At 39.7% G+C, this 16005-nt stretch overlaps 1 pseudogene; it reads left to right on the plus strand.

Moving 5' to 3' along the window:
* The first annotated feature begins 14396 nt into the window (after nucleotides 1–14396).
* On the plus strand, nucleotides 14397–15754 carry LOC148034345 (uncharacterized; annotated as a pseudogene).
* Nucleotides 15755–16005: the final 251 nt, after the last annotated feature.

Here is a 16005-nt window from a genome sequence, read left to right on the forward strand (position 1 = left end):
GTTTGCATCCATAGGGGCCACATAAATGACCCGACCACTATGACTTTTTCTACTCCAAAATTGGACTTAGCTCCAGAAGGGTAAGATACACCTCTTCTAGCCTTTTTAAAATCCTGTCACAATCATGAATATGGTTAACTATAAATGTCCTGCAACCATCTTCATCAAGCTCCTCATTCTTTTCATTGACTTCACATCCCTTGATAGGTACATCATCAAGAAATGGAAGAGTAAGTTGTGGAATAAAGTCCCTTAAGACTTTGTGCATGGCATTCATCATATGGGCTACAAAGTTTGTTGCATCTTGTGGTAGAGTGCACATGCGGACCAATCCAAGAGGTGTCTTCATTGTGGTAATGTCTCGGCTTTCTAATGAAAGTTGAAATTGGTCATATTGTGAATATAGGTCGCCCATAGAATAAATTGCTCTATCTGCAAAAGCTTTAGCAAATTCATCAATAATTGGACATGAACCAACATTTCGGATTGTGATACGATTAACAGGCTGTAGATCTTGAATGAATCGTAAATATCCATTTTTCTTGGGCACAGTAAACCATTGGTTTGAGTAAGGTGCTGAAGAAGGTTCTAAAATCTTCATTCTGATCTTCTCATTTAGAAGTTCCAATAATTTGGGCAAATGTGCCCTTGGAACAGGAATAGGCTTGAGGTTCCAAGGCACATGTGGGACCGTAAAAATGAACATAGGAGCCACAATATTTGGATCCATACACCCTATTTCACTTGGCTAAAATGCAAAAGCTTTTCCATGTTTCATTAGCATTTGCATAAAAGAGTGTTTTTAAGCTGGCAAAAGGAAACAATTTTCACCTATTTTGAGCTCTTTTATACTTTCGGATGTGAACTTGTGACCAATGTTGGAAGGATCACAAAGACTTGGCTGATTTACTGCCCTATCAGCCAGCCCTTCACTTTCAGGAGGTAGTGGGACTGCCATAGGCTTGACTTTCTTATCCACCATCTTGTATTTTGTCTCCACTTGTGCTTCATCCTTGTTGAGTAAACCAATGTCTTCCTACTCAACTAATTATTGCATTGTTTGATAAAAATCCAATGTACATACTTTTATGGACTGATTTTCAGCCCGATTTTTTGTATGAACAACTGCATATATTTCAGCTAATGTGTCAGTAGTAATCAGTGAAAAAAAAATGCCCGAAATATCTTCATTTTCAGCCATCATGTCATAAGTTTTCAACTCCCTTTTTACATGACATAAATATTTTATTTCAGCTTTAGTCATGGCTAGAAGAGACTTATAATAGCCCATACTATTGGTTGTATATACATACAAATTTGCTAGAGACACAATTTCTGTAGCATAAGGAGGTTCAATCTTTTTACATGGCACACTGCCATAGCCTCCTTTTATAGCAGTGTAGCCTGAAAACCCTTGAATTCTCGGGCATTAGGAGGCATAGGATAATCACGCAGTTGATCTCTGTTTCGATGATGGTTAACACACACAATAAGAAATTGGACAGCTCGTTCATTATCCTTGCTTCAGATTCGAGCATAGAAAGAACCATCATCAAGAGCTTTTGTTTCCAAGAGGGCTTCAGAAATGTAAGGTTGCCCAAGAATGATAGGGTAACTATAAGAGTCTTGAATAAAAAAGTGAAAATTGTATTTTATATCTCCAATAGTTACCTGCACATTAGGACATGTAGCATATAACTCTCCAGAAGAGTTGTTTGCAGCTCTCATTCGCTAACTTGGATCAACTTCTATGGGCCATCTGCCACTTTCAAAGAGACTCCTTGCCATGACGTTTATCTCCAAGCCATGGTCTAAGAGTGCAATACATGGTGTTTCTTTTTCTCCAATTTTGACAATTGTCTCCATTGTTGCTCTTGCCCAATGCGTATGGAGTAGTGACTGCTTGGAATGAACTGTGCCTGTTTCTCCTCATGCATGTGCTGTAGACGGCCTTCTTTTTGAGAGGTGGGCTGTCCAACTAGTTTGGACCAGTTGACCATTACATTTTTGGCTTTCACTTCTTTATTTTTAGCTTCAATTACTGCAATTAATTCTTTAATTGCTTCAAGATGAATTCCTTGTGAAGTTAGCTTCTCTTCATCCTGCACAAAAACTCAAAGAACTTGCAAAAAAGCATGCACTGTTTCTTCAGCTTCATCACCAACATATTGTCTTTTCCTTTTGATTACATTAATAATTACATCATGGAATTCACATTTGGCAATTCCAAGAATTTTGCCTAAGGTGAATTCAATTTTGCTTCCCAGAATTCGTTCTTCTAGGACTCTTTTGAGATTGGTTGCAGATTCTATGTCAAATTGCAATTTGTAGTCTGGTTGCTTGCCTTTCTTCTTTCCTTCAGTCTTCTTTGTTTGTGGTGCATCTTCCATCTCTTGATCTGGGGTTATATTTTCAGCAAGCTTTGGTTGTTCAGGCATTCTTCTAGTTACCCATTTTGGAGGGCCAGAAGAGGAAGGCCCTAGTTCATCTTCTCATCTTCTCTTTTTTTCAATCAAGACTTCTTTATGATTGACGTCAGCCAAATGTGCAAATGCAGAAAAATAATCTACCAGTTCTTTCCAACCAGTTATTCCTCAAATGCACTAACTGGCGTTAGCCAAATCTTCTTTGGCTGCTTTATCACGTTCCATTTGATCTAGTGCATGCAAGCATACTTTAAATTTCACATTACCTTTACATGCTTTCAAATTTGATTTACTTGGTTCAATTTGCTGCCCATAGGTAGCTGCATCAATTACTGTGTAGGTATTCTTTACAGCTAAATATTCTAATATTTTCTTCATTCCACCATTGCCAAAATTTGGCTCCAGTTTCAGCTGCATGAATTTTTCTGTCTTTCCAAAAGACGAGCTTCTGTGCTTCAGCCTCACAGAAGGTAGAACACTCCCTCTTGTCATGTTGTTGGCTATCACACCAAATACAACACCTCTTAAAGCCTTCCCTCATGGGTCTTTGAGTTGATGATTGTCCTCGTTTTTCAACTTTGACATCTAGCTTCTCCACCTTGGAACTAATTTCTGTAAGATTCAAATGAAGGTCACGCATGCTTTTAATGAGTTCATTCATGACATCATTTTTAGAAGGAACAGAAGAAGAAAGAGTTGGTTGATTAGTCAAAGGAATAGGGGATTTTGAAGGTGGAACAAGCTCCATCAATGGAGTTTTTGAAGTTGAAGTAGAGCCCAATCTTAGTCGCATCCGCTCTCTTCGAGCAATCATGTTAACTGCATTAGTAACATTTGTCCATACAGTCTTGACTTCTGATTCGGAGGTAGCATCTTCTAGGTGATCAGCAAGCTTCTCTTGTAGAATGGGATCTGCAGTCTTAAGGAATAATTCAATCTTCTGATTTTCCATACTTTGTTGGTCTTCAATATCAAGTTGTCCAAATTTACTTTCAAATTCATGGTATAAAGATGTTGCAACTAAACCTTTGTTTGAAAACAGTGATCGCACATTGCCTCCCCCTTCGGAGTGTCGTTCATTGTTTGAAAACAGTGATCGCACATTGCGCGATTTTGTCAATCTCTTGTTTTACATAAAATCCTCTCAAATTGGCTGAAAGCCACATGCTTTCTTTTACATGTCATCCTAATCTAGAAGTTGTCTATATTTTTGTGGATTTTTACAAGAGATAATATCTAGAATATTAAAAATTGGCTAAAAACTTGTCCAAAAAAATCTAATATTTTGAACCATGGACACTAACACTAATGCCTAAAGTGGCATTGGCTCTCTAAATCTAAAAGGAAGCCACACTCTAGATTTTTTTACACGATGTGCACGTAGTAGCGGCACGACAACGGGCTATTCAAAGAATTGAAAAAGCTACGAAAGATTGGTTTGATATTTTTGGTTCAACACACGGAATGGTGTTCATCACCAGTTGTTATCATAAAGAAGAAGAACAATAAGATTCGGCTTTGCATAGATTTCAGAGAGCTTAATAAGTAGACGGTTAAGGATTACTACCCATTGCCATTCATTGATCAGATTTTGGATCAGTTAGCAGGTAGAGAAATCTATTCGTTTATGGATTGCTTTGCTGGATATAACTAGATGACTATTGCAGAGGAAGACAAATTGAAAATGACATTTATAACTGTCTTTCGGTACCTCTGCATATCATGTGATGGCCTTTGGTCTATGCAATGCACTTGGGTCTTGGCAATGAATAGCTAGTAAGACCTTTAGTGATATCTCCCCAGAGGAGTTAAAAGTCTTTATTGACGATATGGGGCAGCCACCACAAGGGAGTGACAACTCATTATTTTGAGGAAATGTTTTGAGCATTGCAGATAGTTCTGCATTGCTCTTAACCCTAGGAAGTGTGTATTTGGAGTGCCCTATGGGTTGTGACTCAGCCATGTGGTTAGTACAGCTAGTATTATGACTGCCGACCCTGAAAAAATAAAGGTTATAGTCTCAACGAGGCCGCCTACTCCAAAGAGGTGCACAACTTTCTGTCATCAGTGGGATATTATCGAAGATTTATCAATGCACTAGCGGAAAGAACATTGCCATTGATGAACATTCTATATTTTAACTGTTTGTTTGAGTGGAATGAAGCCTGTTAAGTATCCTTGGAGGATGTGAATAGGAATTATCAAAAGCACGTACCGAGAAGACGTGAATTTTTCTATATATTTTCAGCATCCAAAATGCATAGTATCAGATGCTATTTAGCTTAAATTTGGGAGGAGAAATGGTATCATCCAATTGCCTTTGCTAGTAGGAAATTGGGGATAATTGAAGTTAACTATAGTGCATGGAAAAATTGTGCCTTGGAATGGTCTTTGTGATGAAGAAATTTAGGCATTATATTCTCTATGAGAAGTAGTGTTCTTTACGAAGGCGGAAGGACTCAAATTGTTGTTGAACAAGTTGCAGCCGCTGACCGTTTAGCAAAGTGGTTAATCACTTTGCAGGAGTTCAATTATGAGATTAGGAGCAAGCCATCAAATCTGTAGGGTATTGTAGAATCTCTTGTGGATTTTGGGGAGCCAAAAGAAATTCTGGCTAAGGGAAGTGATATTGAAGATCTATTTAAAATCAATACAACTTCCATCCCTTCCTGGTATGTGGCTATAACGTATTATTTATCTACAGGAGGATTTGGGGCTGCTTTATCGAAGTCTGAAAAAAGAAAGATCAAGCAACAAGCATTAAATTTTTTATTATAGTGGGTGTCTTGTATCAGAGAGGAGTAGATGTTATCTATCTTTATTGTGTAGTACGTGATGAGGTACCATTTATCCTTGAGGAGTGCCATGATTCATCATGTGGGGGACATTTTGCTGGCCGCCTTACCACCCAAAAAGCTCTTTGTGCTAGATATTGGTGGCCATCGATTTTCCAAGATTCTTTCGGTTATGTTAAGTGTTGTGATGTTTGTCAAAGACATGATGTGAGGGAAAATCATAGATGACCTCTAAATCCCATTTTGGTTATATTACTCTTTGAAAAATGGAGAATTGATTTTGTGGGACCAATATACCCTTCATCAACTATGCAAAAGCGGTATATTATTGTAGCAACTAATTACTTTACAAAGTGGTCTGAAGCTTGAGCAATGGTGAAGGGCAATGCTAAGGAGACGACCAGTTTCATCATGGAGCAAATCGTTTACTATTTTGATCCACTGAGGGAGATTGTGTCTGATCAAGGGAAACACTTCTTGAACAAGGTTATAGTGGCCCTGACTGAAGCTTTGAAGATTAAGCACAACAAGACTACCCCGTATAATCCTCACATGAACAACCAGGTTGAGAGTACAAATAAAAAAATGATAGGAATCTTATCCAAGATAGTATTGGAAAGAAAGTGCGACTGGGATAAGAAATTATATGTGGTAGTGTAGGCTTACAACACAACATTCAAGAGAGCCAGAGGCCACACCCCGTTCAAGCTAGTGTATGGGGAGGAGTGCATTTTGCCATTAGAAATAGAGCTCCCCACTCTGTGTTTTGCCCTCAATTATTCATTGGGAGAGGGAGAAGCATTACAAGAAATGTATACTTCTCTGGTACATCTTGATGAGATTTGGTTGCAGGCTTTACTACATCAAGAAGTAGGAAATAGGAGAATGAAAGCTCTTCATGATCTTTAGGCTAAGAAGTACAAATTTGCGAAAGGTTAGTTAGTGCTATATTATGATGCTCATCGGGAGCTCTTTCCAGGAAAAATAGAACCCAAATGGGATGGACTATACAAGATTGTACGTTGAGGAAGAATGGCTCTACAGCCCTTCTAGCAGATTTGCAGGGGGTAGAGTTTAAGACCAAAGTTAACTTGAATAAGCTAAAGCCTTATTATGTATAAGGGTTGGCGTTGGGCTTAGTGCCTATGCAGGTGCTTCAAGATTCAGCTTTTAACATGCAATAGGTACCAAGACGAATGGATGGGACGCATCATTCCCTATCTGGAGCATCCATATCTTGAGCAACGTTACCACCAAGATCGAGTGATGTGGTGGAGCAAAGGGTATCAGGTTATTGAGTGGCAAGACAAATCCTTTACATGGGAAATTAAGGTCTACTACCACCATTGTCAACGACTTCCGACTAGCATTCCTATCGAGTTTAGTGAGGAAGAAGGGATTGTGCCTGCTATACATCCTCTCTCTTGGCTTGATTTTGATTATCATACGCATGAGTGAGCTGATTATTATGGCATGGCCTATCAATGAAGCTTGAGTTTATACTCTGTATTTTGATGGAGCTTCCAGAGGGCCCCCTAAACACGCAAGCATTGGTGTGGTCATTAAGGATCCTTGATGTAGGGTTGTCATGAAGATGGGAGTCTATTTAGGACCCTCTTTTACTAATAATATGGCAGAATACAAGGCACAATCTAGTCCTCCAAGATGGGCTCAACGTCCTTGTAGGTGTTCCTAGGAGTGGATGTCTCTGCCTTTGTGTCTGTGACCTTCTTTCTAACAAGCAGTGTTGTGGCACTCTTGGTTTTAAGTATGACCTTTGCAAAAATTTTATTTTTTCTTCACCTACGGCTCTTATTTTTGATTGAGGCTTTGTCTAAGTTTCTAAGCTCTTTGGTAGTGATATGCTAACTTGCTTTGTCTGTGCTCGGGTCATGGCATGCAACATGGATAGGCGTGGCCTCACCGTTGAGTGTTTCAAAATCAAGCAATCCCAATGGGACTAATGGCATGATTTCCAAGATACTGGATGGCAACCATCTAGGGCAATTGGCAAAGAGATGTGTGATTCCACACTCAATGCATCTAAGATTAGCCTTTTCTCGATTGGCTTGTTCCCTTTCAGGCCAACATGTGGAGATGCGTCCTGGGTGACCGCAAGTCAACACGAGATCAACTCTTAGGTCTGCCCTTCTAAGCCTCTGCCTCTACCTCTACCTAGTGCCATCACCGGTACTGGTCGATAATCCATGAGGATTGGATTGCCCTCTTCGTTGTACAAGACATAAGGGTTCACATAGGGCTCGTTGTCATTCAACTCCTCCACATAGTGGACTGGAGTGTCCCTTGGGGAATGGGTTACAAAAGGTCCAGGTGGCCAAGATATGCCTCTAGGATTTATCTCCATGCTAGGAATGACTGGTTTAGTGTCATTAGGTGCTGGGAGAGCCAATGGGGCTCCCCTCCCAAAGAAATTTGACAGCCTATTCCCTAGGTAAGGCTAGTTGTAAGGTTGCAAGTATGGGAGTCTCCTTGTCGACAGTCTGCAATGCATGGCATCATGGGCAAATCTACCGCAATTGGTGCATGGTCGGGACCTAGGGTCTTGGCACTCATCTGAGAGGTGGTTTTCACCACAATACACGCATTGGACGTATGGGTGCGTAGGTCTCCTCATCATCTTTGTAGTCTCGCTAGCTCCATCTTCATTTTTGCTAGCTCTTAGCTTAGGTTAGCACTCTTTCCCTTATCTTAGCTACTTGGGACTAACCATTTGTTGGATGTGGTTGCCCTTTCTGAGGTTATAGAGCTAGCCTTGTCTCGGTTTGTCTCGGTTTGTCTTGGTTTGAGCTCCTGGAGCTCCTCTCCTTGAGCTGGTCATCCACTCGAATGGCCTCTTCAAAGACCTTAGTCACGTGTCTCACTACAAGCTTGAGTTGCTTGCCAAGGCCTTGTAGAGCTCTTCATTGCGTATTCCATTGATAAAGATGGTGGACACCACTCTCTTAGTTGGTCGTTCTTCTGTTGAGATTCTCTTAAAGAGACTTCGCACATGGGTAACATAGTCCCGTATGTTCTCCTTGTCTTTCTGCATTACGTTCATCAACCGCACTATATTAGATTGTCCAAGTACCTAGCCTCCTAGAATATCTTAATAAATAGATTCTTGAGGTTATTGAAATTATTGTGCTTTGCGGTGTCTAAGCTTGTGTACTAGGTCCTACCCTTATCGCCTAAGCATAAGGCCAAAGGGTTGCGAGTGATGGGTGAGATCAGTGAGATTGTTGGCCTCACAGACCTGCTCGAACTGCTCTACAAAGTTGTAGGAATTGTCATTTGACTGGTACTTGACTAACTGCTTAGCAACAACAAGGATTTTTGACTAGCTCTTGGAGCCCTGATTGACTCCTAATCTTGCGAGCAATGAGTTTGCCAATGCTGCTGCGCTCTGATCTGCTAACGTGTTATCCAATAGTTGGTTCATGAGAAGCTCGCTCAATGTAAGGTCTCCCTCTAATGCTCTCTCTTTCTTTGTATCAGGTCCTGCTCAATTTTTGTTTGCTAAGGCTAACACTCACTAGATCTCTCGCATTTCTACGTTCTATCGTAAGCTTCTAGCTTGTTGTTCGTGATTGTGTGCCAATATGCCTTGCAAAGCTTTCCACGCTAGTTTCCTCTCCTCTTCGAGGTCTGCTAAGATATCCTCAAATGGCCTACCGTGGGTGGTCCATCCGGGTTTGTAAATCATACTTGGTTTTCGATTTCATCCGAGAAATCCCCCAGATTGAGCTCTTTCTTGCGTCTATGATTCGAGTTGGTTTGTGCCATGTCTGCACCCTCTTGTTCCATCAGGTTATCGATGAGGTTGATCAAGTCAAGTAGATTCACTTCCCTAATGATATTGGTCCTTGATGTGTCTGACTCCTGTGTTGTGTCTTCCTCTTGGTCCTACAACTTGGGTTTCTTGATTACCTGTCTAAGTCTCAGGGTCTTCTCCTACTAGTGGGTTTATTTACTTTCTTAAGTCTGAGTGAATTCTTTGTTATTTACAAACAATCCTCAATTTACTATCACTATGTGTGTGTGTGTGTGTGTGCTCTTTTCTGTGCACTATGCAAAATTAGGCTTTCAGCTTTTCTTCATGTACACTTCAAGAGTCAAAAAATAATGTGGGCTGTAATGCAGAATGGTAAATGTAGCTTCAGCACTCCCATCTACGTTATTGGCCTAATAGGGCTTTAAGCTCAGTTGCTGGCCACTCTCATTGAACTCTAGGAGGTCTGTGATGTGTCCTTCCACTCAATCAAGGTCTAATTGAGGGTCTATGGATAAGTTTGGCGCTCTTAGTAGGGTGGACAGATAGCAAGTGGGCTAGCATTGTTGCTAGATCTGCAATTCACTGGTTCTCTCATTTTTTGCACTAGAAAGGTGTTATGTTTGTCAGCATTGCTCTCCGGGATCCAGGTCAGAGGGTCAAAAAGTGTCAATTCAGATGAAATCTAAATTTGGTCAGGTTGGTTTGAATTGTAGGATTCAAGTGTCAGATTTGGCCCCATTCAAGTGCCGTCCGAGGCCAAGTGGGCCAAATCGACCGAATGACGTGTCTAAATTCCTGGGTTGAATGCCACATGGCAAGGTGGGCTAAGTGCCCGAATGTTTGATTCAGATGATCGAATATGGTGGTTTGAGTGGGCGAGGTTGAGGGCCCATTCTGGGGTTTGGCTGTCTGAGTCTGTGAGACTGAAACATGCCGAGTGCGATGGTGTGTGGCAACAATGAAGATGACTTTTGATTTGTTTGCATGATCTAATAGCATACTAGGTGGCAAGCACTTTTAGAATAGATTAATGGACAAAGGTTAATGTTTTCATATATGTGACATGCTCGAAAAATGCTCGTAGAGACTGATCGATTGGTTGCAAGGAATGGGTCTCTCCAAGCTCTCTCTCTCTCTCTCTCTCTCTCTCTCTCTCTCTCTCAATGCTACTGTTGCAAATGAGCTTCTCCCTTGATCTCTTGGGTTTTAAACCCTTGCCTTGACCTCTCCAATCACTTCCCTTGCGACATTAACACATCTAAGTGCTCTTTTTCCTCATTTTTTCTCATTTTGTGCCCTGTTTGGGCCTATTTTACAATAGCAATCCTAAAGCTTTTCGCGTCGATTTCTCGATCTTATTCTACTCTAAATGCAACAAAAATGAGAAGAAGACAGGAGATTATGGAGAGCTTCTTCTCCAAGATCCCTTACCCCTCACACACTCACTCCCTCACACTCTCACACTCCCTATCTCAAGCACACATAAGCAAGCAAGAAGGAGAGAAGAAGGGAAGAAGAAGATTCCACTTTAGCCACACACCAAAGAATGAGCTTCTCATTCACTTTTTGAGTTTATATTCAAAACCCTTATCCCTTTGGGCACCCATCCCCTTTTTTACATGATCGGCCATTGTGGCAAGGTCCTCTTTTCCCATTCCCTTCTAGTTGCCCTTTCTTTTTACCTATGCCCTTCTACCTTTTACAATTTGCACTGGAGGGAGCCGCACTCTTTTACAAGAGTTTTAGGGGCACCCTGCCTTTAAAAAATATGCCTTTGCCTTTGACTTAGCTTTTGAGGCTACGCTTGTGCTTTTGGTTGTTTCCCTTCTTGCTTCTTCTGGTTTGTTTACATTTGATGAGGCTTTCTTTGACTTCTTTTTCTCCATCTCGAATTGGGGTTAATAGGGTTCCCAAAAGGGATGAGGACATGCATAAAATCTAAAAAGTGAATGGAGAATCTCATTCTTGTGTGTGGCCAAAACTAGCTCTCCTCTTTTCTTCTTGTTCTTGTTCTTGTTTGCTTAAGCTTGTGCTTTAGAGAGGGAGTGAGTGTGTGAGGGTGAGGGACCATGGTGGAGAAGCTCTCCATCTTCTCCTCTCTTGTTCTTTTTCTCTTCTCTTCTCTTGTCTCACGTGTGGCAATGGAGCATGGAGCTTGGAGCTTGAGGATCGAGCTTGTTGAGCTTGCACCTTAGATCATGGATCTACCGAAGTGCTTGAGATAGAAAGAACTCAATCGAGCATGGAGATAATCTCACTACACTCATAGGTGTGAGAGCATGTACAGCTATGTGAGAGGTAGCCATTACACTTGTGGCTTGAAACACTTGAAGTAATAAGCGGTTCGTGGGTCTTGGTAGTTGAGCAAAGTCTCCCACATTCACCTATAGCATTAACAGGAGGTATTCCAAAGTAGAACAAAGGAGCAACAATCCCTATAATATTGGGAATGAAACTACTAAGCAAGGTAAACAAAAAGAATCCCTATATAATGATTACACAAATAGATCTCATGATAATGCTATAATGTTTTTGCAAGCATATGGTGATTGACATTGTCATTGGAAGGAATCAATTTGCAACTTAGAGATCATACCATTGTTCATTTAGAGTGCTTCATATGGGAAATGTAGAGAAGACTACCTCTGTGGCTACAAGCACTTAATTTTGTGTAGTTTCACCCTCCTAATGGAGGCTATATGAAAGCTGAGAGCTCCAAATGAGAGGAAGACATAGTATTTGTTTCAAAACTTAGGTCATTATTTGCACAAAAGAGAGACTTGATAAGCCAAGCTTAGTGTTTTAATAAAGAGCAATGTATTTTTCTCTCTTTATGCAATAGTGGTTGTGCCAAATTCAATCAAGGTGGTTTATTTAGCATCACTCATGGTGAAATTTTGGGTTTGACATGTTGATTTGTTTCTCCTATCCACTCATGGTGATGAGATGGAAGTCATGGTAGTGTTTGATCCAATTATGATGATGATTTGGCGCTCATGGTGATCCTAGGTATAGGAAGATTTTGGACTTCTTATGCCTTTAATGTGACTATCTTTGGGCTAGTTGTAGATTTGTTTCTGAAGTTGAGGGAGGAAAAGAAGAAGTAGAAGTCTATGGAGTAATTGTGGATTGCTTAAGAGAGTTATCAAGGATAGAAATTTTAGCTTCGTTATCTTTTGTTGGGGCTAGTTTGAAACATTTCTCATACTCAATATTAAGATATATTTGGATACATCTTTAGCTCATGCCCAAAAAAGACACATATTTATGATTTTGCATCCAACTTTCTCCTCTTTACATCTCAAATATGCATATAGGAAATGTAATTAAATACTCTTAAGTGTGGTATTTCGAGCTTTAATCCTATGTGGTCATGGTAAACATCACTCATGGTGGATGCTATGTTATTGTCATGGTGATGCTCTTTTCGTTCTAAAGGTGAAAACTTAGTGACATGACACTCAAGGTAAGATATAGTATCATGTAGTCATGGTACCACAGTCAAGGTAAGACACTCATGGTGTTCTTGGTTTTAGTCCCTCAAGCCATAATCCTATCACTCATGATAAGCATGCTCTTGCCTCAAAACCTATAGTCATGCTAAAGGATAATAGTGATTCCTAGTTGATAATAGGGATCAAGCACTATAGTCCTCTCCATGATGCAAGGGATCATAAGGATGCTACTTTATCTCTTGTTATAACTAGTACTAATTATTTCTTTTTAATGATGCATCCCATTATTCAATATTTATTAGCATACCATTTCTCATGGCCAATTCAAATAGGGGTTTCTTATTATCTTAGTTGGGGTGGCATACTATCTCTCTTCTTTCTTAGAGTTAACACCACCCAATCATTTTTGTTCTAAGGTTTGGATTTGTGGGTAATGATCCCTATCTCCATGATCTCTCTTACTATTATCCCATATGTCTAGCTGCCTCACCATACCTCTCTTGGCTACTTTTAGTCAATATCATTGATAGCACAAATTGCTCCATCAAGAATCATCATTGCTGATAAGAAACCCTACCTTCCACATGACCAACATCCAATTAACTATCTAGCATGCTAAGTTGCATCTCTCACCACCATGTTGTTTCCATTCTTGACACTTGTTCTTTTTCTATTCCACATGTTAATGGGTTGAATTTTAAAGTTGGTCTAATATTTTACAACAAGTGCTTAAGTAATAGTGTCTTTCAATAAAGACTCCATAGTAAACTATTGTTCCTTGTTTATGTTGCCCACCTTTTTTAGCATCCCTATAAAGGTTTTTTTTTAATATTTTTGTGTAAATTTTGTGTGGTGGATAGTCCAATTCAATATTAGTAATCTAAAGCTTGATTTGTGTCTTCTTATGGTAATTTAGAAATCTATATCTGTCATCACATTGTGTCTTCTTGGGAACATCACTGTGCGGTATGTTGCTATTGGTAGCATGAGGGATGACCCCTTGGTTTATGCTCATGAAAAGAAAAAGTATTCTATGGTGATTTGGCATAGAGCACTGGTATTGAGTTCCCATAGTTATATCTGATACATGTAAATTCAGGACTACTATTGGTCCCCGTAAATGTTTACCAAAGAGGAACACACCTCCTCCATAGGATCATGGATTATGGTCCAAGACTGTCCAATGCACAATGAGTGAGGAGGCTACTTCTAGAACCCCGGGGGATCGGAATCCACCTAAGTTTTTCTTGGTATCAAAGAATCCTATTGTGCATGTAGAGTCCATTGCACACCAACATCCAGGTTTGCCACCAATGATGAGCAGTATTGGTGCTAGTACTTGCCAACAACTTGCAAGCCCATCCCACACCACTAGTATAGGGGATGTAACCCATGAAAATGATTGTGATGTTGACACAAGCAATTTCATTGTTGATACACAATGTTATGACAAACTACTTGGCAAATAATTGGAGATTGATGTTTTGCAAAGTGTAATTGATACCTTCATCATCAAGAGGGAATTAGAGCCTCCACTAGTGCCTTTATGTAGATCGGTTCCCAATGAGGTGATAAGACTGGGATACACAGGTTGAGAATTGCAAAGACGTATTTGATAGATATGTTGATAGGACTACTAGTACTCCTTTGCTCGTTTTTGTCATGCATCCATGTTTTGACAAAGTCATGGAAGTGACAAATCTCGACTTACATTAGTGGGAGCTAATTTGGGCAACTAAGAATGATGAGTTTGAAAATGAGCTTCATGGCATTGTTTGGGAGGATCTCAACAATAATAAATTCATTATTTGGGATAGGACATAGCTTAGTGACTCTATATTTTTAATTTCAATTTGGAAAAAATCTATAACTTTCTTAAAGGAGAAGCGTCATGTATTCATAGTTTAGAAATTGTTACAAGATAGCATGAACTAACATTACCCTGATGCTCTCACAAGAGATATGCTATCTTCACAAGTTTGGGCTAGCTAATAAGAGTTCAATGATGAGCAACTTGGGTAATGATGTGTCTAGATGGGAAGAATATGATATGGCTATAGAAAGGCGACCATGGTACAATATCCTAGCCACGTTATTGGAACAACTTGTATGGAAGGTACCTCATTAAATATTGTTGAAATTTTGTTGACTAACACTATGCTAAAGTAACTCTAAAGCACTTGGAATACTTGTGTTTACTATATGAACATGGCTTGAAACTATAGAGCTAGTTTGTACATGTGTGGACAATAATTGCAAATGTGGATAGGACACATCCTAGTGATGCAAAGTATTGCAGCAAGCATGACAGGATAATTAAAACATAAGAGTCACAATTCAAAGACAAAGTGTACAAGTTTTTTATTATTGCAAACCCTATGAATGGAGAGGGTTTCTTCCGATTTCTCTTCTCATACGATTGGACAAAGAAGGGTGTGGTATGAATAACAAAGAAGAGTGTACAAGATGTTTATTATTGCAAACCCTACAAATGGAGAGTAGTTTTTCCAATTGCTCTTCTCATTCGATTGGACAAAGAAGGGTGTGATGCGAAGAATGAAGGAAAAATTTTATATCATTGCAATCTCCAAGCTCATTCCTTGAAGGTATACTATTTGGTTGCACATGATTAATATTTGTATGCCAATGTGCTTGGAAATTGTATCTAACTCTCTAATGGTTGTAGGAAAAGCAGATCTTGACATACTAATTATAGAAAAACTCAAAATACCATAGCTCAAGCTAAGTTTTGTGATAACAAGAGATTGCTTACTTATGTTCATAAGGAATTCTGTTGGGAGTATATATTGCACATACATGTGAGGGTTTGATTGAGGAGTTATAGATAGCTATTACCAATTTACCTTCAGACTTTTGTAAGTACTAGAGGGATGCTCATAGAGTAAACATATAGATGAAACATTCCATAGTCTATGGAAAGATGCTAGTGTAAGTAAGGAAGTAGAACAACAATCATAGCTAGAAGAATCAAGGAGAGTGGTTTATAGGTAGGTGTTTTGTTTGAACAATGTATTGTTTGTCCTTGTAGAGTATACATTAAAAATTAATACAATTACTTACATCGTGCAAGTGGGCAAGGACCTTAGAGAGGGAGGGAGGTTTGGACATGCTAGAAGCCATGTTGGTTTGGGCCAATATAGAGGTGCCGAGGGCATGTATCCAAACTCATGGAAGGAATGAAAAATTAGTGATTGGGAGTATAGAGAGTGTCCATGGTGGTTGGACTATCCACATGGACACATCCATCCTTGGGAGCAAGCCCTTTGGGAAGGTAAACAATAAAAATGGCTATTTGATCATAAGCTACTAGTGCATCATTTTTTCTCAATAATGACATAATGTGTGTGGAGTATATTTTTAGTAACTCGGCACAAGGGAGAGGAGGAAAATGAGGATAATGAAGATAATGATAAAGAGGGAGAAGGTGAAGACATAAGCATGTCAAATAGGCTCATACAAATGGAGATCGAGTTAGGTTCCACTAGTAGCAAGAGGACGAGGTCTACCTTGTGTGCCTTAGGATGAGAGTCTTG

The sequence above is a fragment of the Lygodium microphyllum genome, chromosome 6 (assembly GCF_053477565.2).
Source record: "Lygodium microphyllum isolate KBCC chromosome 6, Lygodium_microphyllum_v1.1.10, whole genome shotgun sequence".
NCBI classification, from domain to species: Eukaryota; Viridiplantae; Streptophyta; class Polypodiopsida; order Schizaeales; family Lygodiaceae; genus Lygodium; species Lygodium microphyllum.